Source organism: Sus scrofa, chromosome 3, assembly GCF_000003025.6.
Source record: "Sus scrofa isolate TJ Tabasco breed Duroc chromosome 3, Sscrofa11.1, whole genome shotgun sequence".
NCBI lineage: Eukaryota > Metazoa > Chordata > Mammalia > Artiodactyla > Suidae > Sus > Sus scrofa.
The window spans coordinates 72,342,250-72,367,121 of NC_010445.4; the positions used below are offsets into that span (position 1 = coordinate 72,342,250).

Below are 24,872 nucleotides of genomic sequence, written 5' to 3' on the forward strand. Positions count from 1 at the left end.
GAGTAGGGGAGGCAGGGAATACTCATGTGAAGAACCCTGTGGAGTGCGGCAGACTGATCCCTGAACTTTCACTGCAGGCATCCTCAGCCCTGGCTTCCTACATAGCTTTCTTTTACTGAACGTACAGAAAGCTGTGGCTTTTCCTGCCAAGATAGGGGCCTGGAAGTGCCTGAAAAGAGGCATTTTCTGATACAGTAAAATAGGGTTTTAGCTAACCATCCTCTCTCCTGTTTGGGCCCCTGAACAGTCTAGGAACTTCCTGGAAGTGTATGAAGGGAGGCAGAATAGGGTCACCCTGTAAGACTGGCTGGTCATCCACAGAGACTCCCGCTGGTGTCACCTCACCTCAGAGCTTAGTCTGACTGGCCCTCAGCCTTGTCTGGCTCAAGATCTGATCTATTAACACACAAAGAGTGGATCAGCTCTCTGGGAGCTAACTCTTTAACCCAACTCTCAGATACTGATGTATGTGCAGGCGTATTTTGATCTCCTAACCAATGTGGTTTTTTTTCTGTTTCCTGTTGCCCTGTAACCTTCCCTCCCTTTGAGATGGCTGCACCCTGAGACATCTTTCACCTCAAGGCAAGCCTGTAGAGCAGATTGCAGAGGCCAGAAGACTAAGGACTTAGCTCAACCTGAGTTAGTGTCTTCCCCCGCCCCAGACTGGATCAAGTTTTCTCAGACTGAGAAATGCAGGGCCCCAGGCACCTGGGAGGGTCTGCCCTTGCCCCTTGGTGGCATCTAATGTTGAAGACGGAATGAGAAGATCAGCTCTCTTTTCTTTTCTTTTTAGGGCCACACCCAAGGCATATGGAAGTTCTTCTTGCCCTTGCCCACCTTCATGACTGAGAGTGCAGCAAAAAATGGCAAAGAAAAAACATCATACATCATAAGACGTTGAAAGACTGCAGAAAAAAGGGAAAAGCTTTTTTCCTTTTTTTATGAAAAAGGGGCCCCACATTTTCATTTCACACTGGGCCCTGCAAATATGTAGTTAGTTGAACCTGCTGGCAGATAAAGAATTCCTGAAGGAGTTAGCCAAAGTCTAAGAATATTCTGGGGGTTTTGTGGCTTAAGTACTAATGTCAGTTAGCTCTGCCCAAATTTGGAACAATGTTGGGGCTATTTCAAGCCCTGTGAAATGTCAACAATAGTGGTAAAGGACTATTGGCAAACCAAATATGAAGAGACTGCACATATGATAAGTAAAAAATCAACTTGCTAGAAGGTATTGGTGGATTTTCAGCTTTATTTGTAAGAGGAAGAAGATGGATAGAAAAGACTGTCTGGTTGCTCCTCTTGAAGCCAGCTTTTTTACCCTGATAATCTAGGATCAGATCTGAGGATCAAAACTTCAGAGAATCTTGATTTGAAAAGAGAGTTGAGGAGTTCCCGTCGTGGCACAACAGAAGTGAATGTGACCAGGAAACACGAGGTTTCGGGTTCAGTCCCTGGCCTCGCTTCGTGGGTTAAGAATCTGGTGTTGCTGTGAGCTGTGGTGTAGGTCACAGACTTGGCTTGGATCCTGCATTGCTGTGGCTGTGGTGTAGGACAGCGGTTACAGTTCCAATTAGACCCCTACCCTGGAACTTCCATATGCCTCGGGTGCAGCCCTAAAAAGCAAAAAAAAAAAAAAAAACAAAAAAACAAAAAAAAAAAGAAAGAAAAGAAAGTTGATCTCCTCTTTCTGTCTTCAACATTAGATGCCACCAAATTTTGGTTGTTGCCAGTTTGTTGCTGAACAATGGTATCATGTGTTCATTTTCAGTTCGTAGGATAGTTGAACTAACTTCAAATGGTTCTTACTTTAAAAAAAAAACAAAAAAAATTTCAGATGTTTGTGTCCTTTTTCGAACTTCTCAGTCATATCCTTCATTTTCTTATTTATTTGTAAGCACTTCCTACATATTGAAAATGACATTGTGTTTATCACTTATGTTGCCAATAGTTTTTCCCAGTTTGTCCATTTTTTTAAACTTTGTTCCTCTGGAATGTCTCTAAAGCACATCATCTGATGGGAATAAATGAGGTCACACTAACAGGGATAACAAAATCTCATTAATTCAAATTAATAATCACCTAATTTACTACTAATAATCATCAACCTTTACGGAACACATTCTAAATGCTTCATGTGCCATTAATCATCACAATTACTCCATTGAGTAGGTACTGCTGTTAATTCCATTTTACAGATGAAGAAAGATAAGAGAGGGCAAGTAAATTTTTTTTTTTTTTTAGGTCCACACCTGTGGTACATGGAGGTTTCCAGGCTGGGGTCCAATCAGAGCCACAGCTGCTGGCCTACACCGCAGCCACAGCAACGCCAGATCCGAGCTGCATCTGCAACCTACACCACACACAGCTCTTGGCAATGCTGGATCCTTAACCCACTGAGGCCACGGGTCAAACCCACAACCTCATGTTTCCTAGTCGGATTTGTTTCCACTGTGCCACGATGGGAACACCCAGGGCAAGTAAATTGTGATTGTAGTCTAGTAAGAGATGGAATGTGGGTCTTAATCTCAGACCTGTCTGATATCTGTCCCAGGTTTCAATCCTGCACTGTCCAGTACAGTAACCATATATGGCTATTGAGCACTTGAAATGTGGCCATCCTAATGTTAAAACCCCAGTATAAAAGAATGGGAGATAACTCACATTAATTTTTAAATTGATTACATGTTGAAATAATAGTTTAATATATCAGATTAAGGAATCCAAAATTTTAAATTTTTACTGCTTTAAATTTTTTTTAATGTGGCTACTAGAATAATTTATTTTGGCCAAACCTTCGCTACATCAGTGACCTCAGTCACAGCAGTGACAATGTGGAGCCCTTAACCTGCTGGGCCACCGGGAACTAGAAAATTTTAAATGTGAATCACTTTATATTTTTATTGACAGCAGTTGTAATCACTTTTATCCACTGCTGTCCTTCACTCGGGTAAAGAGTTTTTCTGGTCCCTTGAGTCTTTTCCAATTACATGACTCCGTTGGCTTTTTAATTTTTTTTTTTTAGGCTCACACCTGTGTCATGTGGAAGTTCCCAGGCCAGGAGTCAAATTGGCGCTACAGGTGCCAGCCTACCCTACAGCCACAGCAATGCTAGATCTGAGCCACATCTGTGACCTACACAGCAGCTCATGGCAACATCAGATCCTTAATCCACTGAGCAGGGCCAGGGATCAAACCTACATCCTCATGGATATTAGTCAGATTCATTACCCACCAAGCCACAAAGGGAACTCAATAAATATATATATTTTTGATGTTGTAACCATGGATGTTTATTTCTCAGTGTTTTGAAGGCAGAAATCCAAGATCAAGGTACTAGGAAATTCAGTGTCTAGTGATAGCCCTCTTCCTGACTTACAGATGGTGGACTCTGTTCTTGCTGTGTCTTCTAAGAGCCTCTTGAAAGAAAGCCTGTCTGCTTGTTAAAAATTTGTTGTTAAATTAAAACCTCCAAGAGTTTCCTTCATGGCTCAGCGGTTAACAAACCGACTAGGATCCATGAGGGTGTGGGTTCCATTCCTGGCCTCAATCAGTGGGGTTAAGGATCTAGCACTGCCATGAGGTGTGGTGTAGGTCACAGATGGGGCTTGGGTCCTGCATTGCTGCTGCTGTGACTGTGGTGTAGGCTGCAGCTACAGCTCTGATTCCACCCCTAGGCTGGGAATCTCCATTTACCAGGAGTGTGTTAGTTAAAGAAAAAAAAAAAAAAAAAAGGGCAAAAAAACCCTGAGAAAATAAAACCTCCAGGATTTTGTGGGGTTTTTAAAGTTTGCCTTCCTTTTAGGGTTTTGTTTTTTAGCATGAATTAGTATCATCCTAGGACTTCACTTTTTTGAATATTCTTAGTTACCTCTGCTCTTTCTCATATATGATTTGTCCTATGACCAAGGATGATTTTTGGCATCCTTGTCATCTACATCAGTCTTCTTCAGTGTATGGCTTTGTCTCCCTCAAGTCCCCAAAGACGGAACACAACCATTGCAGACACCCCATAAAGGTCGGAGTTACTGTTTAATGGGTACAAATTTTCAGTTGGGGATGACAGAAAAGTTCTGGAGATGGACAGTGGCCATGGTTGCACAACCATGTGAACGTACTTTAATGTCACTGAACGGTACACTTAATTTGGTTAAATTCGTAAATTTTAGGTTACCTACATTTTACCGCAAAAAAATATATATATATATATATATATATACATATATATATATAATGAAAGGAATGAAGTTCTCAGATGTTACAACATGGGTGGATCCTGAAAACATCATGCTAAACAAAGTAAACCTGACGCAAAAGGCCAAATATGTGCGATTCCCTCCATGAGTTATACAGAAGAGCAAATTTGTAGAGACCGCGAGTAGATAAGAAGTCACGAGGAGCTGAAGGGCGGGAGTGGGGTGGGGTGGGAGCGGGGAAACTGGAGGGATTAAAAACAAAAGGGGTGCGGAGCAAAGGGCTGCTGGAGGGGAGCGGGGCAGCGGCTGGAGGAGAGGGGGCCAGAAGGCCGGCGGCGGGGGTGCGTGGCAGGCGCGCGGGCGTCTTTGTCCCGGACCCGGAAGCGCGGGTCCAAGCGGGGGAGCGCCGCCCCCGAGAGAACGCGGGCCGGGGCGCCCGGCCAGGGCCGACGCTTGGCAGGAACCCAGTCCCCGCCCGCGCCTCCTCCCTTGCCCTTCCGCAAGCGCTGGCGGCGCAGCGCGCTCTCCTCTCTCCCCGTCCTCCTCAACAAAGAGCCCAGAGGAAGCCCCGGCCGCGCGCCTCGCGCCGGCACAGACGCCCACGAGTTGGAAATAACCAGTGGGCGCTCCCATTCGTCTGGTGCTACTGCTCCTGCGCCCTGGACTCCTTGCCTCAGGGTCTTTATCGCCGATCCTGGGTCCTAGGTGGTTTCTGCTTTTGTCTTGCACTTGCTCATTTTTACTGTGTAAGTAGGAAGGATTTCTCCCCCTTCTTCCTTCATCTTCCACTCTCCCAGTATTAACCTATGTACTTCAGTGATTTTCCCCATGACCACGACAAATCAAACACACACACACACACACACACACACACACACACACACACACACACGGCATCTTTTGTTTTCCAAAATGGCATCATAATAGTATACACCACTCTGCATCTTGGTTTTCTAGTACATCATGGAAACCCCAAATCCCGGCAGGGATTCACTCTAATAATGGCTGAGTATTAATCCTTGGCATGAAGGCACCTCGGTTTACTCAATAATTCTGTTGTTCACGCCCTTTCCTTTGTTTCCTGTGTTTTATCACCACAAACGGTGCTCCCTTGAATAGGGAGCCCCCAGGGCGAGAACAATTCCCGCTTTCACCAGTGAGGTCTGAGAGGTCCTTATCCCCAAGACCCAGGAGCATTTTGCTAGCCTGCCGGGTGTCTGTCACTTCATCATGCCTGCTGTCAGAGGTGGGATCCGCCGGCGACCTCCCTCCATTTTCCTCCTTTCCACCCTTTTTCTGCTGAAGGTCTTTTCTCCTCCCTTGCAAGACTAACTTCCTCCTGAGCCTCAGAGCTCTCTCCTCCTCCTTCTGGCCGGGTTTCACCTAACCCCTCCCCCTCACATTTTCAATTTCATCCTCCCAAGGTGCTCAAGTCTCCCCTTCCTAATGAAAAAAAATAGTCTGTTTGTTCCTTGTGGTATTTCCTACTTCTTTCCTTCCATTTTCTATACAACTTGAAAAACTTTTTTCTAATTATTTTGCTATTAGATATTACATGGCCATGGTTCATAATCCAAAGGTATAATTAATATAAAACGGAGAGACAACAGACTCGTGTCTGCTAACCACCCATTTTCCTCTCCCAAAGCCCTGACTAATACCACTGCCTTGTGTGTTTTTCCAGAAGAATTATAGCGATGTATGTATCTTGCACAAACAGTAGCCAGAGGAGGGGACTGCTCTTCAATGCCACAGGACTTAGAGAAACTACCTGCCCCTTCTTGCTCCTCACCGACTTCTCACCCCCTCTCCCCTTGGGCTCTTCTCACATGACTGAAGCTGCCTTCTCTGAAGGGCTGGAAACTCAGGTCCAGTCCCTTCCTCTAGATTGCCTCCCATTATCAGATCAAGTGCTGGGTCCTGGCAGTGTGACCTTTGCAGTATTTATTTCTCTGATCCCTCCTCTTTGTTCCTACCACTCCTCCTTCTTCGGGTTTCATCTGTCACCTTGCCAGGCCACTGCAGTAGCTTCCTGGCTGTCTCCCAGGCTCTGACACTAATCCCTCATCCTGCTGCTAGTCTTTGATCCAGGAAGCCATAGCAAATACTGTGCCAAGGAGATGGCCTCTTAGTTTTGGCAAATTGATAAAGTTTGTTGCATGGAAGGAGCACTGGTCTGGGCGACCAGAGGCCAGGGTAGAATAGAGACCCTGCCTTTTCCTTGCCTGGTACTGCAAATTCCTCCCCATCTCTGGTTTCCTCACCAGATGAGCTCTAAGGCCCTATCTGGCTCTAGCCTCTGTGAGGCTACAATTACCATTCCATTCCTTCCAGCCCCACCCCATCTCCTGCTCCCTGTCTGGTCCTTTCCCCAATCAGCCACACTTTACTTTCCCTCTAACAGGGCCTCTGGAAAGCCCTCCTTATTCTAAATACCCCAAATCTACTCATCCTTGAAGACCTGACTTTTAATTGTTTTTCTCAAAAAGTCTTGGCAATGTCCTCCAATAAGAGGAACCACTTTATCCTTGTAAGGCCACTGTCGGTAGCACTTTATCTCATTAATGGCCTGACCACTCTGCCTTGTAGAGTTGTTCCACCTTTGTCCTTCTTCTACTGTTGTCTACCTCTCTCCTACTCCCCCTAGCATAATACTTTGTACATGGTAGAGGTTATAGTTTTAGGAGTCCCGAGATCTGGACCCAAGTTTTAGCTCTGACACTCAGTAATTGTTATTTTGAACTCTTCCCATAGCCTTTCTGAGCCTCAGTTTCCCCAAAAGTAAAATGGGAATAACGACCTGTTTCATAGTAGTTGTTATATCAATTGGATGATATTTGAGAAAGTGCTTTGTCAACTGTAAAGCTATATACAGATGTAAATTATAATAGTAGATATAAATATTACTCAGATGCTGGCAAGAGTGATTGCCTTTCCAAATCAGAATTTTTTTTTAAAAAAGTGGGGTAATCTTTGGAAAATGAAAGAGCTTTTCTTCTTGGTTGCAGTCTCAAAATTTGGGGACTGCATTGTAATTCTTCCTTTTAGGTCAAATATGTGGTATTAAATATAATACTAAAAGCTAAAAATACTCTAAATTTTAAACCATGGAGAAATGATAAAGGATGGTTAGTTAATGGTAATTATATGTGGTCATCAAAATTATATTTTCAAAAAATGTTTAATGACATGGGAAACTAGTCATAATTTGACATGAAAATTAAGAAAGCAGGATACTAAATAGCGGAGAGGAGGAGTAAGAGGGGATGAGGCTTCTCCCACCTCTTTTCATAGCATTTTATTAGGCCTCTGAATGGGGCACCTGGTGCCAGAGAACTTGGGACACATTCCAGGGCCTCAGTCTTACACATGTAACTCATTCCTTGCCTCCCCAGAGTCAGGGATTCAGGATGGATGTACCAGGAGCCCAGTGCCTCAGGGGAGGCCACAGCGTGTCCCAGATCCAGGGCCAGCCTTCAGCCTGTCTGTGTCCCCCTGCCTGATGTTCCAGGTGGTCTCCCCACCGCTCCTTCCAACTGGACTCTGGCCTTCACGCAATAGAACTTCCAAGGGCCCGCTTTCACCGCTTCCAGGGTTACAGCAACTCCCTCTAGCCAAAACATAGGCTTCACATACAAATACTAAACTCCAAAAAGAAAAAGGCCACAGGGGTGGGCAAAAATGAGCCATTACAGGTGGTGGGGGAAGCTCAAGGCACTCCAGAAAGAAGGTAGCATTTATGCTGGCTATGGAAGGATGGTAGGAATTTGGCAAGTGGGGATATCATTCATTAAAATAAAGCCCTGTGGGATTCCCTCCTGGTGCCAGGGATTAAGGATTGTCACTGCAGTGGTTCAGGTTGCTTCTATGGTGAGGGTTCTCTCCCTAGCCTGGGAACTTCCACATGCTGCAGATGTGGCAAAAAAAAAAAAAAAAAAAAAAAAAAAAAAAAAAAAAGCCTTATGGCTTACCCACATTTTATATCCCAGAGTATGGGAGGGGAGAAGATTTGTTTAAAATATCCTCTCATTTTGGAAAATAATGATTAAAAAAGAATGGAAGTCTCCTATAACCTATTCCAACCTAGAATAGTAGTTTTCAACCCTGGTTAGAGTTTCCTGGGGAGTGTTTAAGAGATATTATGAACTATCTGTGTATAGACAGTCTGATTCACTTGGGGTGAGGTGTGGTCCCAATGTGTGCGCCTCAGGGCCTTTGCACTTGCTGTTCCCTCTGCCTAGATTCCATTTTAAAAAATTTTTGGAGATCCTGTCGTGGCTCAGTGGAAACAAATCTGACTAGCATCCATGAGGACGAAGGTTCAATCCCTGGCCTTGCTCAGTGGATTAAGGATCCAGTGTTGCCGTTAGCTGTGGTGTGGGTCAGACACAGCTTGGATCTGGCGATGCTGTGGCTATGGTGTAGGCAACCCCTAGCCTGGAACCTCCTTATGCCATGGGTGCGGCCCTAAAAAAAAAAAAAAAAAAAAAAAAAAAAAGAAAAGAAAAAAAAAAAAGACGAAAGTTTTTTTGGCTGTATCTGCAGTATGCTGAAGTTCCTGCGCCAGAGATCCAACGTCCCCACAGCTGTAACCAGAGCCACAGTAGTGACAACATTGGGTGTTTTAACTCCCTGAGCCATGAGGGAACTCCTGTCTAGACCCCTTTAGTAGTTCTCACCTTCCCTTCTTGTCTCTGACAAATATCAATTCATTATCAGGGTCTTCTCCTGACCTGAATAAACCTGCAAAGTCCTCAGTCTCCCACACTCCCTGTACTCTCTTACTGGCTTTACTTTTTTCCAGGAGAGTTCTCACCACCACACCTATGATATCTTTTTTTGTTGATCCCAAGCCCCGACTTAAAGTCTCACCAAAGTCCCTCAAGAAAACTGCTTCTGTCTCAAACCTCTCAGTCCATTGATATTCAATAGGCCCATTGTCTGTCTTTCCTGGCCCTTAGTCCTGTGTTCCCCTAACTCCTCCTTCCTCCTGCCATCACCTGTTGTCAGCGCAGGAAAATGAACTCCCGATGGAGTTCCAGCCCCTTAGAAGGCCCAAACTCTAAGCCCAAGCTGGTCTTTACTAGGAAACTGCTGCGCATGTACTTATTTATTTATTTTTAAAATTTATTTTACTTTTTTATACACAAAGAGATCATAACACTCCTATTGTTGGACAGTTTAGGGTGTTTTTCAAGTTTTTACTATTGTAGGCAACCTCGAACACACCCATGATTGTTTCCTCGAGATGAATTATTTGAAGAGGAATTATTGAGTCAAAGGGTACATGATTTTCAAGGCTTCTGGTGTGGATTGCCAGTTTTTCCTCCAGCTTATATAATTATAGTCCCACCAGCTGTATGCAATGCCTTTTATATTCTTACATCCTTGACAAAACTGGGTATTTTTAAAATATTGGGAGGATGAAAAAAATGATATTTTGTTTTAATTAACATTATTGGTGAAGTTGTACATCTTTTCATCTCTTTCCCTTTTTTTAATGATTTAATATGACGCAAATGTACTTATCTATTAAACAGAAACAGACTCACAGACAGAGAAAAGAATTGTGGTTGTCAAGGAGGAGTGGGAGTAGGGGAGGGATGGGGTGGGAGTTTGGGGTTAAAAGATGCAAACTATTAAATGAAGAATGGATAGGTAACAAGGTCACTATAGTACAAGGAACTAACCATATTCAATATCCCATAATAAGCCATAATGGAAAAGAATATTTTTAGAAGTTCCCGCTGTGGCTCAGCAGAAACAATCAGACTAGGAACCATGAGGTTGTGGGTTTGATCCCTGGCCTTGCTCAGTGGGTTAAGGATCAGGTGTTGCTGTGAGCTATGGTGTAAGTCGAAGATGCGGCTCAGATCTGGCATTGCTGTGGCTGTGGTGTAGGCCGGCAGCTGTAGCTCTGATTAGACCGCTAGCTTGAGAACTCCATATGCCATGAGTGTGGCCCTAAAAACACACACACACACAAAAGAATATTTTTAGAAAAAAATGTATTGGAGTTCCCATTGTGGCGCAGCGGAAATGAATCTGACTAGGAACCATGAGGTTATGGGTTCGATCCCTGGCCTCGCTCAGCAGGTTAACCATATGTCATTACCATGAGCTGTGGCGTAAGTTGCAGACAGGTCTTGGATCTGGCATTGCTGTGGCTGTGGCATAGGCCGGCAGCTGTAGCCCCAGTTAGACTCCTAGCCTGGGAATCTTCATATGCCAGGGGAGCGACCCTAAAAAAAAAAAATGTGTTTATATATATGAGTAACTGAACCACTTTGCTGTACAGCAGAAATTAACACATTGTAAATCAACTATACTTCAACAAAAATATGAAAAATAAATGATTTGCCTTTACCCTTTTTCCTTCTATTGGGATAGTTAGACTTTTTCTTTTCATTTATAATCATTTTTAAAAATTTATTTTATTGGGAGTTCCCGTCGTGGCACAGTGGTTAACGAATCCAACTAGGAACCATGAGGTTGCGGGTTCGATCCCTGCCCTTGCTCAGTGTGTTAAGGATCCAGCGTTGCTGTGGGCTGTGGTGTAGGTCGCAGACTTGGCTCGGATCCTGTGTTGCTATGGCTCTGGCATAGGCCGGCGGCTACAGCTCCAATTGGACCCCTAGCCTGGGAACCTCCATATGCCACGGAAGCGGCCCAAGAAATGGCAAAAAAAAAAAAAAAATTATTCTATTGACGTATAGTTGATTTACAATGTATTAGTATATTCATTTTTATATTAAGAACATTTACTATGAAATACGTGTGCAGGTGTTTTTTAAATTTTTTTACTTTTCATTTCTGTTTTATGCTTTTTACTGTAGAAAATGTAGATGCCTTTTCACAACAAGTTTCTTCTTTGAAGCTTTTGGTTTTGGTTTCATGCTTCTAGGTGGCAAGTTTTAAATAGCTCCCATGATATTCCCTGACAGCTGAGACCTAGTATTAAGTGGAGAGGATTATAACCCTGGGCATTCCAGCTCTCAATCCACCTCGCCAGTGGCTTTCAATCTTGTTTTTTGTTTTTGTTTTCATTTTTGTTTTTTACTGTGACTTGTAAAAAATACATTTTATAGGAGTTTTCTTGTGGAGCAGTGGGCTAGAGATCTGGTGTTGTCACTGCAACAGCTTAGGCTGCTGCTGTGGCTTGGGTTCAATCCCTGGCCTGGGAGCTTCCACATGAGGCCAAAAAAATTTTTTTTTTAACATTGCAAGCCACTACGCATGAGGATATTTACTTAAAAAAATTATTTTAGAATATTTCATGAAACATTACTTACCCTAACTACATGTGATGTAGTCTATTTCCTGTTTAACTAATTCTCTTCTCTTTCATTTAAACAAACAAATGAAAAAAATCATCATTCTTGACTCAGTAAATTGACTTAACCCCATCAGTGGGGTTTGATGGGTTGTTAAGCCTGTCCCAGGGTTTGCAAAACACATATCAGAACCATGAAGAGGCAGATTTTCTCTCTCCTCAAATCTTACCCACTGCCATTCCACTTTCACTCATCTCCCACACCAAGTGGTGATGGAGAGGCCAGACAATTCTCAATCCATAAAGAACACTGAAGAGTTTGTGTATCAGCACTGAGGCTGAACTAAGCTTTGATTGACGTCTAACAGGCAGAAGCAAAAACTGGTTTTGGATTTCATTCCTGAGGTTTAGAATAAGGTTCTTTTTACTTCTATGGCCCTGAAATCCTCACCCTAACTCTACTCACTTTAACGTAGTCCTAGAAAACTCCTCTTGTCTACTGTATAATCCGGAATTTGGCAACAAATGGTCAGCAGGATCTGCTCCAGCTCAGCTGTTCTTGCAATTAGAGCCCAAGAAAAGGGTGACACTATTTTCTTGGGCAGAGAAACTAATCCGATGCATTCTTTAAAGGTACACTGGCAGGGAGAAGCCACTCTTACTTTGTAAATGTGGAGAGTCATTAGGTAACATATTCTAGATGGAGACTGATGACGTGAAGGGAATAAAGACATGATGAATCCACTAGAAAGTACTGAGAAGACAGGTCAGCCTAGGATTTGGGATCAGAAGACCTGAATTCAAATCCTCATTCTGTCTGGGGTTTCCCAGTATTCTGTAGTAGGCCAAGTTAAAAACGCCTCTGTGCCTCATTTTTCTCATCCATAAATAGCTGTAATAATAGCAGCTTCCTGAGGATTGTAGAGAAGTGCAATTGAAATAGCAGTAAGGGGCTGTGCAGGGGTAGTTGGCTGCTGTGGATTCACACACAGGCCTTCCTGACTCTGAAAGCCTGGCTGAACTACCGATCATTTAATTTGGTTAGTTATTTGTGCCTATGAGCTGAACTTGAGTTAGAGTTAATGGTTTTAATAGCCTTAAATGAATTTTAGAATTTAGACCAGGCACCTCTGGTTATTGCTTGATGGGACTGGCTGCGTGGGGGCAGGTTTCTATGCAGTGAGTCTAAATGCACAGCTAAAAGGTATCAAATGCATGGCATTCATTTTAATTTTCTTCTTCCGAACACCTTCAGGGTTGATAGAGAGTGAGCACAGCCTGCCATCCAGGCAGCTCTGAGCTTTCTAGATGGTAGGTCTTTCTTTCTCCCTGCCTTGAGTAGCCCTCTGACCCACTACATCCCCAAGGGTGCCTTTGGAAAGCAGGCTCTAGAGTAGCCACCTTGGTTCAAGTAAGATGAGTTTAAACACTTTCATGGGTCCACTGATGTCAAAATTGAGGATATGCTGCCGAAGTTTGTTAACTCTGGAAAATGATGAAACTGAATGCAACAATATGCAAAACATAGGCTGAATTTATAGCTCAAGGCATTTCCATAGCAGCCTCTGGGGTGCCAGGGCACTCCTGTTGCCTTCTTCCCTCCCCCCAGAGAATTTCCTTCTGGGGACACACTTGAGTGTCTACCTGGCCCCTGGGGGCTTCCCCCTTCTCTGGGAAGAGCAACACCTTGGATGAGCCCCAGCGGCCAAGTCTGGAATCCAGTCCTCAATTTCCCTGGGCAGAGCTGCTTGATAGGGCTGTAGGCACCTGACCTAGGCAGGCAAACCAGATTCTCCCTCGTGGGAATTTGAAACCTGAACAGAGAGTCTCCAAGCCTGGCAAGCTTGGGTATGTGTCACATGAACCACTGCATTCTGGAGAGAAGGTCCCTAGCTGCCCAGTTCCTGCCAGCTCCTATGTGTTAGCCATTCCTTCAGTTCTCTGAGACTGAGTTCTGCAGTCTCCTTCCAATAAAGTCCATTTTGATCAGTAATCAAAGTTATTTTGGGAGGACTCAAAATGAAAACAAAAACTACTGTGTATAAAATAAGCTACAAGGACATATTGTACAGCACAGGGAATATACCAATATTTTATAATTTTAACTGGAGTATAATCAGTAAATGCAAAACAAAATAAAAACCAAAGAAACAAGAAAAGTTATAAATATAGTATCGAAGAGGCAGAGGCATGGTGAAGTGGGAAAAGCATGAAATTTGTTTTTTTTCTTTTTACAATCTTTCCACACCCAGGGTAGTCTTGAATCTTGGTTCTTTAGCTGACCAGCTGTAAACATTTAAGGCTAGTTACCCTTTCTGAGCCTACACTTCTTTGACCGGGAGGTGGAGATCACCCATCTCATAAAATCAGTTCTTTAATTAGTCTAGTGACATTTATTGTGGTCACTCAGAGGCTATTTTTGCTTACTTCCTAGTCTTGGGTTGCAGGATAGATAGATGGTTGAAGCTTCTGGAAATTAGTGATATTAGGGTACTTTGAGTATCACTGCATTTGAACATTTTATTAAACCAGGAATTGTCTCTTTCTCCATTTTCTTTAAAGGTCTTAATATTTTTCCTACTCAAAATTTTTGTTTGAGTGCCTTAAGGTCTCACTGACAGACGACTAGGGGCATGGCTGTAGAACTGAACATTCAGATGGTCCTAAAAAATTTGTGGTGAAAGACACATAACTTAAAGTTTGCTATTTAATCTTTTATGTATGTATGTATGTATTTATTTATTTTAGGGCCACACTTGCAGCATATGGAAGTTCCCAGGCGAGGGGTTGAATCAGAGCTACAGCTGCCGGCCTATGCCACAACCAGAGCTACATGGGATCCAAGCTACATCTACCACCCATACCACAGCTCAGAGCAATGCCAGATCCTTAACTCACTGAGCAAGGCCAGGGATCAAACCAGCATCCTCATGGATACTAGTTGGGTTCTTAACCCACTGGGCCACAAGGGGAACTCCAAGTACATTCATATTGTTATGCAATCGTAGGATCACCTAAACATTTTTACGCTTTAGTAAAAATAAACAAAAACCTTTTAAACCCTTTGTCAGGCCACTTGTCTCTGTTTTTCTTGATTGGAAATTATAGTGACCTTTAGTATGAAATGGGTCAAGTTCTAAGCAGTTTCAAGCTCTGCCCTGGGGAAGAGAGCTAGCCCTGGAAGATAATTGAGAAATTGTCCAATCCAAAGGCCTTAATTTACATGGTTGCTCATTTAGTTGGTCATTCAGGCATCGAACCTTTAGTGATCCTGTGTCCCAGGAAATGAGATGGGTGCTGGAGGATGGACACAGTCAGCGTGACCAGCCACTGTCCTTCCTGGTGGATCTCATGGCTGTCCAGAGGCTGGTATGACACACAGGATGGCAGAACAACAGGTTCAGTGAGCTGAAGAACCTTAGAAAGGCTCAGATCTTTCGGAGATAAGATAAAAGTATAGCCTGGAACCAGATTTTGAAGGGCTTCAAAGGACACTGAGAAGAGTTTAGATTTTGTTTTATTTCCTACTGTTCATGGAGGCTGTGGGGTAGAATTGGAGACTGATCCTAAACTAGGGAGGATCATGGTCAGATGTGCTTTTGAGAGCAAGCCCTGGTGGCAGTGCAGACAGGTGGTGGGCTAGAGGGTGTCAGAATAGGACTTGTAGGCTCAGTAAGAGGCCTGTTGCACTAAGTACTTTGGATATATGAAATATTTTGTTTTGTTTTGTTTTTTGTCTTTTGTATTTTTAGGGCCGCCCCTGCAACATATGGAGGTTCCCAGGCTAGGGGTCTAATTGGAGCTACAGCTGCCAGCCTACACCACAGCTCACGGCAACGCCAGATCCTTAACCCACTGAGCGAGGCCAGGGATTGAACCCGAAACCCCATGGTTCCTAATCAGATTCGTTTCTGCTGCACCACGACTGGAACTCCAAAACGTTTTGTTTTTGTTTTTCGGCCAGGCCTGCAGCGTGTGTTAGTTCCAGGTCAGAGATCAAACCCAAGCCATAGTAGTGACCTGAGACACTGCCGTGACAATGCTGGATCCTTAACCAACTGTGCTTGGCCCAGGATCGAACCTGCATCCCAGCGCTCCAGAGACACCACCAATTCTGTTGTGCCACAGTGGGAACGCTCTCTCTCTCTCTCTCTCTCTTTTTTTAATTGGTGGGGGAAGAAAAGGATACAGTGAGACAGCTCAGTCCATAGCCCACTTCTGGTTCTTTCTGACTATGACATGAAGGATTTTTCAAATCTTTGCATACCAGAAATCGCTGATTTTTCCTTTCAAAGAGGATTGCCTCCCACCCTGTCCTTGTTCTTCCCTAAGTTCCATCATTAGTTTCCCAGGGCCTTGCTGGGGGAAGGTTCCCCCCTCTGAGAATATGGTAGGAATGAAACTTGCTAGAAAAATGCGAAGCATTCCCAGCTTTGCCACCTCCACATGGCAGCAGGCTGCAATGCTATCTTTGTGCCTTCAGATAAAGAGATCAAAGTTTCTTCAAGAGCTGATTCCCCAGGCTGATTTGCATGGGGGTGGGGTGGGGTAGGGAGTGTGAGGATAAGCAAGATAGGATGCAAGTGGAAATTTCTATTTCAAAGGTGAAGTCTCCAGCATGGCCAGCAGGACTGGATCTGCACTAGCAAGGAACCAGCCCTGTTCTCTGGCTGGGGGATCAGACATAAGGTTTAAGGCAGAGTCTGACCTCAGTCTAGAATTCTGGGATGTCTACACTGGAAGGTGCCTTAGGCCTAGCTAAGCCAACCCACTCATTTTACAGATGGGGATATTGAGGTCTCAGAAGTGGCAGACTAGACCTGGAGACGAGTGCTCTTGACTTTTTTCCTGAAATATATTTGATATATAATATTGTGTAATTGTGTAAATTTAGGGGATATAACATGTTAATTTGATGCATTTTTATATTGTAATATGATTGCCATTGTAGCAATAATTAGCACCTCTGTCATGATAACTATCCTTTATTTTTAGTGGTTGGACCATTAAGTTCTAGTCTCTCAGTAAAATTTTTTAATTTTGTCTTTTTAGGGCCACACCCGTGGCATAGGGAGGTTCCCAGGCTAGGGGTCCAATCGGAGCTGTAGCTGCCGGTCAACACCACAGCCACAGCAATGCCGGATCCGAGCTGCATCTGTGACCTGCACCACAGTTCACTGCAATGCTGGCTCCTTAACCTAATAAGCAAGGCCAGGGATCGAACCTGTGTCCTCATGGATACTAGTCGGATTCGTTACCACTGAGCCACGAAGGGAACTCCATCTCAGTAAATTTGATGATTATTATATTGCTGTCTATATTCACTATACTGTGCATTAAATCTCTAGGGCTTATTTACTACTCGTTGCAACTTCTCTTGGCTTTATGTCCAGTGTACTTTCCATGACCTCTTGCTGTTTTCATCCACTAGTGTGTGAGTATATGGGTATAGATTCATCAATAAATAAAACTTGAGAGATTAATAAAACTGAACAGAATGTGCCCTGGAGTAGTATGTTTAAAACCAGTTCAGGGGCCCAAGTCAAAATGCTGAGCCTTTAAGACACTCTATGGCCCTGTCCCCTTCTGTGGCTGCATGTTAGAACCACCCCTCCACCCCCATCCCTGGGCAGCTTTTAAAAATCCCCAAAGCCAGACCCCAAACCAGACTAATTACATCAGAATGTCTAAGGATGGGGCCCAGGCAGCCAGATTTCCCCAAGCACCCTAAGTGATTGCATTGGGCAGCCAAAGTAGTGTACCACTGATCTTTCTCCGAGTCACCTCTTCCTCTGCCAGCATGTCCAAAAAGATTGTCAATCTTTATTTAAAAATTGGAGAAAGAGAAGGTAGATCGATTGCTGTGTGCTTCAGTCATGTTAAAAAGCATTTAAAGTTTGTTCCTAAGAATGGGTTTTTAACTTGGGTGTTCTCTGCTGTGACAACCCCTTTGTTATGTCAGGGCAGGCATCTGTGATGTACCCCAAGTAAACACTAAGGTCTTTGCTGCCAAGCAGGCAGTTTGGCCAATTGACTAATAATGGGGGTTCTGGAAGCTAATGCATTTTCTTAACTAGGGCAAGTTACTAAATCAGTGCAAAGTGCCTGGCAAGTAGTCAGCCTTGTCAAAACTGGAGTCATTATTAGCATTATGTGGCTTTGTACTTTCACACTTCCTTGGGCAAAGTAGGTGTCCAATAAAAGTTCATTGGGGGAGTTCCCTCATGGCACAGCAGGTTAGGAATCTGGTGTTGTCACTGCCGTAGCTCTGGTTGCAGCTGTGGTGCAGGTTTGATCCCTGGCCTGGGAACTTCCACATTCCACGGATGCAGCCAAAAAAAAAGTAAATTGGATGAAGGGCATAGGGTAGACAGCATTGTCCAACAGAAATATCATGGAAGACACAGATGTGATTTTAATTTTTTTAATAAGCTACATTTTAAAAAGTAAAATGAGGAGTTCCTGTTGTGGCTCAGGGGTAACGAATCCGACTAGAATCCATGAGGATTTGGGTTTGATTCCTGGCCTTGCTCAGTGGGTTAAGTATTTGGCATTGTTGTGAGCTGTGGCGTAGGTTACAAACAGATCAGATCCTGAGTTGCTGTGGCTGTGGCATAGGCTGGCAGCTGCAGCTCCGATTTGACCCCTAGCCTAGGGACCTCCATATTGCCACAGATGTGGCCCTAAATAAATAAATAAATAAATAAATTTCTTAAAAAGTAAAATAAAACAGGTGAAGTTAATTTTAATAAAAAAGTTAATATATTCAAATATTAGTTCAACTTGGGGTCAGTATAAAATATTAATAAATTATTAATGATCTATTTTATACTTTTTTCCTTGTACTATGTCTTTCAAATCTGCTGTGCATTTGATCTCTAATTCAGAGGAGCCACATTTCCTGTGCTCACCAGCCATATGTGGCCAGTGGCTATATGTTGGGCAGCACAGACAGGTTCAATGTCTCCTTCATGTCCCCAAACCTGCATGTTGAAAGTGTCCATTAAATGTACTCTTCTGGTCTGTGCCTACCTCCTGACCCCTCCTCACAGAGGCATCCACACCTGCAGCCCTTCTCTTGTTCCAACTTGAGCCTGTTTTGAAAAATGTCACAATTCAGGGGCTAATACTGTAAACCTGGATTCTTGTGCGAGATCCTGTGGTTTCATCCTTGTTTTAGCTTGTCTACTTAACACCAGAAAATTGTGGCTGTAAGTGGAAAGTTACATTTTCTGCCTTAATTTTTACAAAAATATTTGTTTGACCCAAAAGGCAGCCTATCCAGAGGCAGGTGGGAAGTTCACAGGAGCCGCTTGTACCTGCTGCTCTTCCCGCCCAGGTCCCGCCCCACTGGGGGTGGGGAGGGCAGCCTACTGGCCTTTGCAGCCAAGCAGCATGAGTCATCCTGGTCACTTGTTCAGCCTCCCTTCCAGTCTCAGAGCCACTTTTGTTTTTCAGTTGAATAGGCAGTCTGAAACACACACACACACACACACACACATTCCTGCACCTGCACAGGCAGTGAACCAGGCCGGGGGCTTGGTTCTTAAGCAGGAAATTGTATTGTTTGCCATAATTACTATCATATTCCTGAACCTGGCCGTCCATGGCCATTCCGGGGGTCCCTCGGTCTCTCTGTCTGGGAAACTCTCTGTGGTTTAAGTCAGGAAGTTGGAGAGGAATTCAGATCCTGACCAAAGGGCAGAACAAGGCAGGAATCTCTCCTCTTGTGACCGGAGGGATACCTACAGCCCCCCAGGATTCCACCCCTTCCGCCAGGGCAGCTGGGCCTCTTCTTGACTGCACCTCCCCCCCGCCCCACCTTTTAGAGTCTCCATATGCACAAATGTACTTTTTGACCCCAGCAATTTTCAACTGTGATTGCACATTAGAATCGCCGGGGCAGCTTTTTAATTTTTTTTTAATGGTTGCACTTGTGGCATATGAAAGTTCCCAAGCGAGGGATTGAATTTGAGTTGCAGCTGTGACAACACTGAATCCTTAACCTACTGCGGCAGGCCGGGGATCAAACCCGCCCCTCTGCAGCAACTCAAGCTGCTGCAGTTGGATTCTTTACCCATTGAACCACAGTGGGAACTCCAGGGCAGCTTTTAAAATGCCTGATGCATTTTTTTGGTCTTTTTAGTGTTGCACCTGAGGGACATGGAAGTTCCAAGGTTGGGGTCAAATTGGAGCTGTAGCTGCTGGCCTACACTACAGCCATGGCAACTTGGAACCTGAGCCAAATCTGCGACCTATACCCTAGCTCACAGGGTCGGGGATCCTTAACCCACTGAGCAAGGTCGGGGATCAAACCCAAGTCCTCATGGATACTAGTCAGGTGTGTTACTGCTGAGTCTCAATGGAACTCCCCAAAAATGTATTTTCTTTTTTTCTTTTTTTTTTTGTCTTTTCTAGGGCTGCACCCACGGCATATGGGGGTTCCCAGGCTAGGGGTCTAATCAGAACTGTAGCTGCCGGCCTACGCCACAGCCACAGCAACGCCAGATCCAAGCTGCGCATCTTTGACCTACACCACAGCTCACTGCAATGCCGGATCCTTAACCCACTGAGTGAGGCCAGGGATCAAACCCGCAACCTCATGGTTCCTAGTCAGATTTGTTAACCACTGAGCCATGATGGGAACTCCCAAAAATGTATTTTCTAATAAAGTCTTCTTGCATCAGTGGGAAAGAGGAAGGATTAGTCTAGAGAATGACAAAAAGTTTCCATCCTGATACCCAATCTCATAGGTAGGAGTAGGAGGTGGCTGCCTGAAGTTCTAGGAGGGCTGTCTAGGCTTAGCCAGGAGTTCTGCATTTGATTAGAAATGTCTTCCAGGGGCCCAGGAACGGAAGACTACACTCAGGCCACATATTTGTCATTCCTGGATTATTCAATAAGTATCATTGGGACAACTAGCCTGCAATTTTGGGGGAAAATTATTAGCGTTCCCTATCATAGATTCCAAAAGAAATTTCAGATGGGTTAGATTTAAATGTAAAAAATGAAAATATAAAATACTAGAAAATTTTTTTTTTTTAATAATTGTGAGGCACGGACTTCCCAAGCATGACACTAAAGACAGAAACTCTAAAGACAGATAGATTTAGCTTTTTAGCCATTAGAAACTTCTGCAGAGCAGAAGCTTAAAGGAAACTGACAAATTGAGGGGAAAGAAAATGCAGCATATATGATGAAGTCAAATATAACATAATGTCATGACATTTGTTTTTACCTGCCAGACTGGCAAGGAAAAATGTTCTCTAGTGAAGTTAAGACTATGAGAAACAATATTGGGAAAATCCCTGCTAAGGGGGCTTAGTCACCTTGGATGCAAAATCCACTTTGTAATGGTTTCTGATTACCTTTTTCAGAGAGCAGTCAAGCTGTAGAGGGTGGCACTTACTGGAGAGATTTGCAAAAAGTTGCAAAAGGAGAAGATCTCAGTAGCTAAGCTATAATTCTGTAAATTTGTGGTTAGCTAGAATATCCTGTCAGACTGTTAAGTTCTAGTTTCCTTTTCTTATTTTAAAATGTTTCTTCCTAAGAAATAGGTCATGAGTGCTTGGGCTATTGTCCAATAATAAATCTTTAACTTCTTGGATACCTAAATCCCTTGCTAAATTTTTGGATATAAATTGGCCCCACTTCAGGTTCATTGATACAGCCCCCTGCTGGGCACCCCAGTGTTGGCATGAGGCCAGGAGGCCCACCCAGATGGGTCACCTTCTTTCCTGTGAGGAATAGGAAACTCACGTCTCCAGCCTTCTGAGCAGGTGAGACCTACCTACTTTACAGACACACAAACAATAAACCCTACTTTTGTCATCTTGTTCTGGGTAAGCAGAGATTTTCTCTGCAAGGACATTTACTTGGTTGGGAGATAATCTATGATGACGACATCAAAGAGCATCTTCATTCTGACTCAAATATGATTTCTCTTTTATTGCGTCATACCCGAATAACCAACAGCATAAAAATAAAATGTTATTGATACTATGAAAGTGCTAATCTGGTTCTTCTTCTTTTTTTTCTTTTTTGGGGGGGTTGTACTCATGGTATATGGAGGTTCCCAGGCTAAGGGTCAAATTGGAGCTACAGCTGCCGGCCTATACCACAGCCACAGCAACGTGGGATCTGAGCCATGTCTCCGACCTACACCATAGCTCACAGCATCGCGGAATCCTTAACCCGTTGAGGAGGCCAGGGGTCGAACCCACAACCTCATGGTTCCTAGTTGGATTTGTTAAACACTGAGCCACTACGGGAACTCCAGATTTTAAATGTCAAAACTGACAACTTGTCCACCACGGAAACTGTAATAATTGACCTGCCCATTGCATATTAAAGAATGCATTTCCGGAGTTCCCGTCGTGGCGCAGTGGTTAACGAATCCGACTAGGAACCATGAGGTTGCGGGTTCGGTCCCTGCCCTTGCTCAGTGGGTTAACGATCCGGCGTTGCCGTGAGCTGTGGTGTAGGTCGCAGACGCGGCTCGGATCCCGCGTTGCTGTGGCTCTGGCGTAGGCCGGTGGCTATAGCTCCGATTCAACCCCTAGCCTGGGAACCTCCATATGCTGCGGGAGCGGCCCAAGAAATAGCAACAACAGCAACAACAACAACAACAGACAAAAAGACAAAAGACAAAAAAAAAAAAAAAAGAATGCATTTCCCACAACTTTCCACTGCACCGTGACGGGAACTCCTAATCTGGTACTTCTTGTTGCCTTTCTATGCCAAATAGGCACATTCCCACTCTGCTGGTGGGAAATTAAATAGGAGGCAAATTTATTAGTCTTTGGGCTGGGCAAAAGGAAAAGATGAAACCATTAAAAATACAATACGAGTTCTCGTCGTGGCTCAGTGGAAACAAATCTGACTACCATCCATGAGGACGTAGGTTCGATCCCTGGCCTTGCTCACTGGGTTAAAGATCCCTGTTGCCGTGAGCTGTACTGTAGGTTGCAGATGTGGCACGGATCTGGTGTTGCTATTGCTGTGGCTGTGGCATAGGCTGGTGGCTACAGCTCCAATTGGACCCCTAGCCTGGGAACCTCCATATGCCGTGGGTGCAGCCCTAAAAAGACAAAAACAAACAAAAAAACCCCCATAGGTTTGCCTATATAAAACAAAACTCAAGCACATCAAAAACACTTCCAACATTCACAACAAGGGGCTAAAATCCTAACTATATAGAGTGCTCTTACAATCATTAAGCTAAAGGATGTTCAGCTCAGGAATAAAATGTGCAAAGGATATGAACAGGCAGGCTAGAAAAATATAAATGACAAAGATAATGAAAAACTTTCAACATTATTAGAAATTACAGAATGCAAATTAAAGTCATAAAGAGAGGAGTTCCCGTCGTGGCGCAGTGGTTAACGAATCCGACTAGGAACCATGAGGTTGCGGGTTCGGTCCCTGCCCTTGCTCAGTGGGTTAACGATCCGGCGTTGCCATGAGCTGTGGTGTAGGTTGCAGACGCGGCTCGGATCCCGCGTTGCTGTGGCTCTGGCGTAGGCCGGTGGCTACGGCTCCGATATGGGAACCTCCATATGCCTCGGGAGCGGCCCAAGAAATAGCAAAAGACAAAAAAAAAAAAAGTCATAAAGAGGATCCGCTTTTTGCTTAACAAATTAGCAAATGTTTTAAAAAAAAAAGATGATGCCCAGTGTTCGTGAAGGTGTAGGGTAAAGGGGTAGTCCTAAGAGCATACACTGATAAAAATCTTACAGAGAAGCATTTATTAGAGTGTTCAGGGACCCTAGGGCTCTTTGAAACTCTTTAGGGGTCTGAGAGGTCAAAACTATTTTCATGATAATACTGAGATAATACTTTTCAGTCTTTTGCTCATTAGTGTAAAGTGCAGTTTGCCAGAGGCTGGATAATGTATGATAGCTTAGCAGCCTGATGTAGAAACAGATATGAAACTCCAGCATATTCTATTAAGCCAGACATGGAAAGGGTTTGCACAAATGTAAAACTGTCACTTTTCTCATGAAATATTTTTGTTGTGGAAAATATTTCTAATAAAAATATCACTTATGTTAGCATTTAATGGGTTTATTATAGTTATTTTGAAATGAATATATAGATATTTAAATTTTTTATTCTTTAATTTCTTTTTTTTTTTTGTCTTTTGTCTTTTTGTTGTTGTTGTTGTTGTTGTTGTTGCTATTTCTTGGGCTGCTCCCGCGGCATATGGAGGTTCCCAGGCTAGGGGTCGAATCGGAGCTGTAGCCACCAGCCTACGCCAGAGCCACAGCAACGCGGGATCCGAGCCGCGTCTGCAACCTACATCACAGCTCACGGCAACGCCGGGTCGTTAACCCACTGAGCAAGGGCAGGGACCGAACCCGCAACCTCATGGTTCCTAGTCGGATTCGTTAACCACTGCGCCATGACGGGAACTCCTATTCTTTAATTTCTAAGACAGTTAATATAGATGGAAATAATCCACACAAAAAAAACTTGTTAGAAACTGCAATTATTTTTTTCTTCTTTTTTGGCCTCCACACAGCATATGGAGTTCCTGGGCCAGGGATCAGATCCCAGCTGCAGTTGTAACCTAAGCCACAGCTGTGGCAATGCCGGATTCTTAACACACTGTGCCAGGCTGGGGATTGAACCTGTGTCCCAGTGCTCCTAAGAGGCCAAGGATCCCTCTGTACCACAGCAAGAACTCCATGAACAGCAATAATTTTTGAGTGTAAAGTGATGTCAGGACTAAAAAGTCTGAGAACTGCTGTTGGAGAGCAAAATGACAACATACATCTAAGGCCTTAAAAATGATGCTGCTCTGTCAGCCAGGGTTTTTTTCCTCTTTGAATACTTGGTCCTAAGAAAATAATCAGAGCAGTTCCCATCATGGATCAGTGGAAAGCAATCTGACTAGCATCCACGAGGACACAGGTTTGATCCCTGGCCTTGCTCAGTGGGTTAAGGATCCGGTGTTGCTGTGAGCTGTGGTGTAGGTTGCAGGTGCAGCTTGTAATCTGAGTTGCTGTGGCTCTGGCTTTGGCTGGCGGCTACAGCTCTGATTTGACCCCTTAGCCTGGGAACCTCCATATGCCTCAGGTGCGGCCCTAAAAAGACCAAAATAAATAAATAAATAAATAAATAATAATAATGAGAGAGAGAGAAAGAAAATAATCAGAGATATAGCTCAAGATATTTTTGTAAGTATATTCACAACTGGATAATTTAAAACAGTAAAATGTGAAGACAACTTAAATGTCTACAAATAGCTTAGTTAAATAAATTACATCAATGTAATGGAACACATATGGCTAATAAAAAAATACTACTACAATATAGTATTTATTGGAGTTCCTGTTGTGGCACTTCGGAAATGAATCCGACTAGCATCCATGAGGTTGAGGGTTCTATTATGGCCTCGCTTA

At 43.8% G+C, this 24,872-nt stretch overlaps 1 protein-coding gene across 7 annotated transcripts in view; it reads left to right on the plus strand.

Annotated features, from left to right (window-relative positions):
- The window catches only part of ASPRV1 (aspartic peptidase, retroviral-like 1), a 212,607-nt gene that overhangs the window by 18,292 nt on the left and 169,443 nt on the right, over positions 1-24,872 (plus strand). The window contains exon 3 of one of the 7 annotated variants that reach the window (XR_001307654.2): positions 21,123-21,557. The exons of 4 other annotated variants lie outside the window; for them this stretch is intronic. The gene's annotated coding sequence lies outside the window, so the exon portion shown is untranslated. Of the gene's footprint in view, positions 1-793; positions 2,046-15,430; positions 16,960-21,122; positions 21,558-24,872 lie in introns of those variants that run through there. 2 more of the 7 variants (XR_002342618.1, XR_001307653.2) reach the window with 2 other exon arrangements.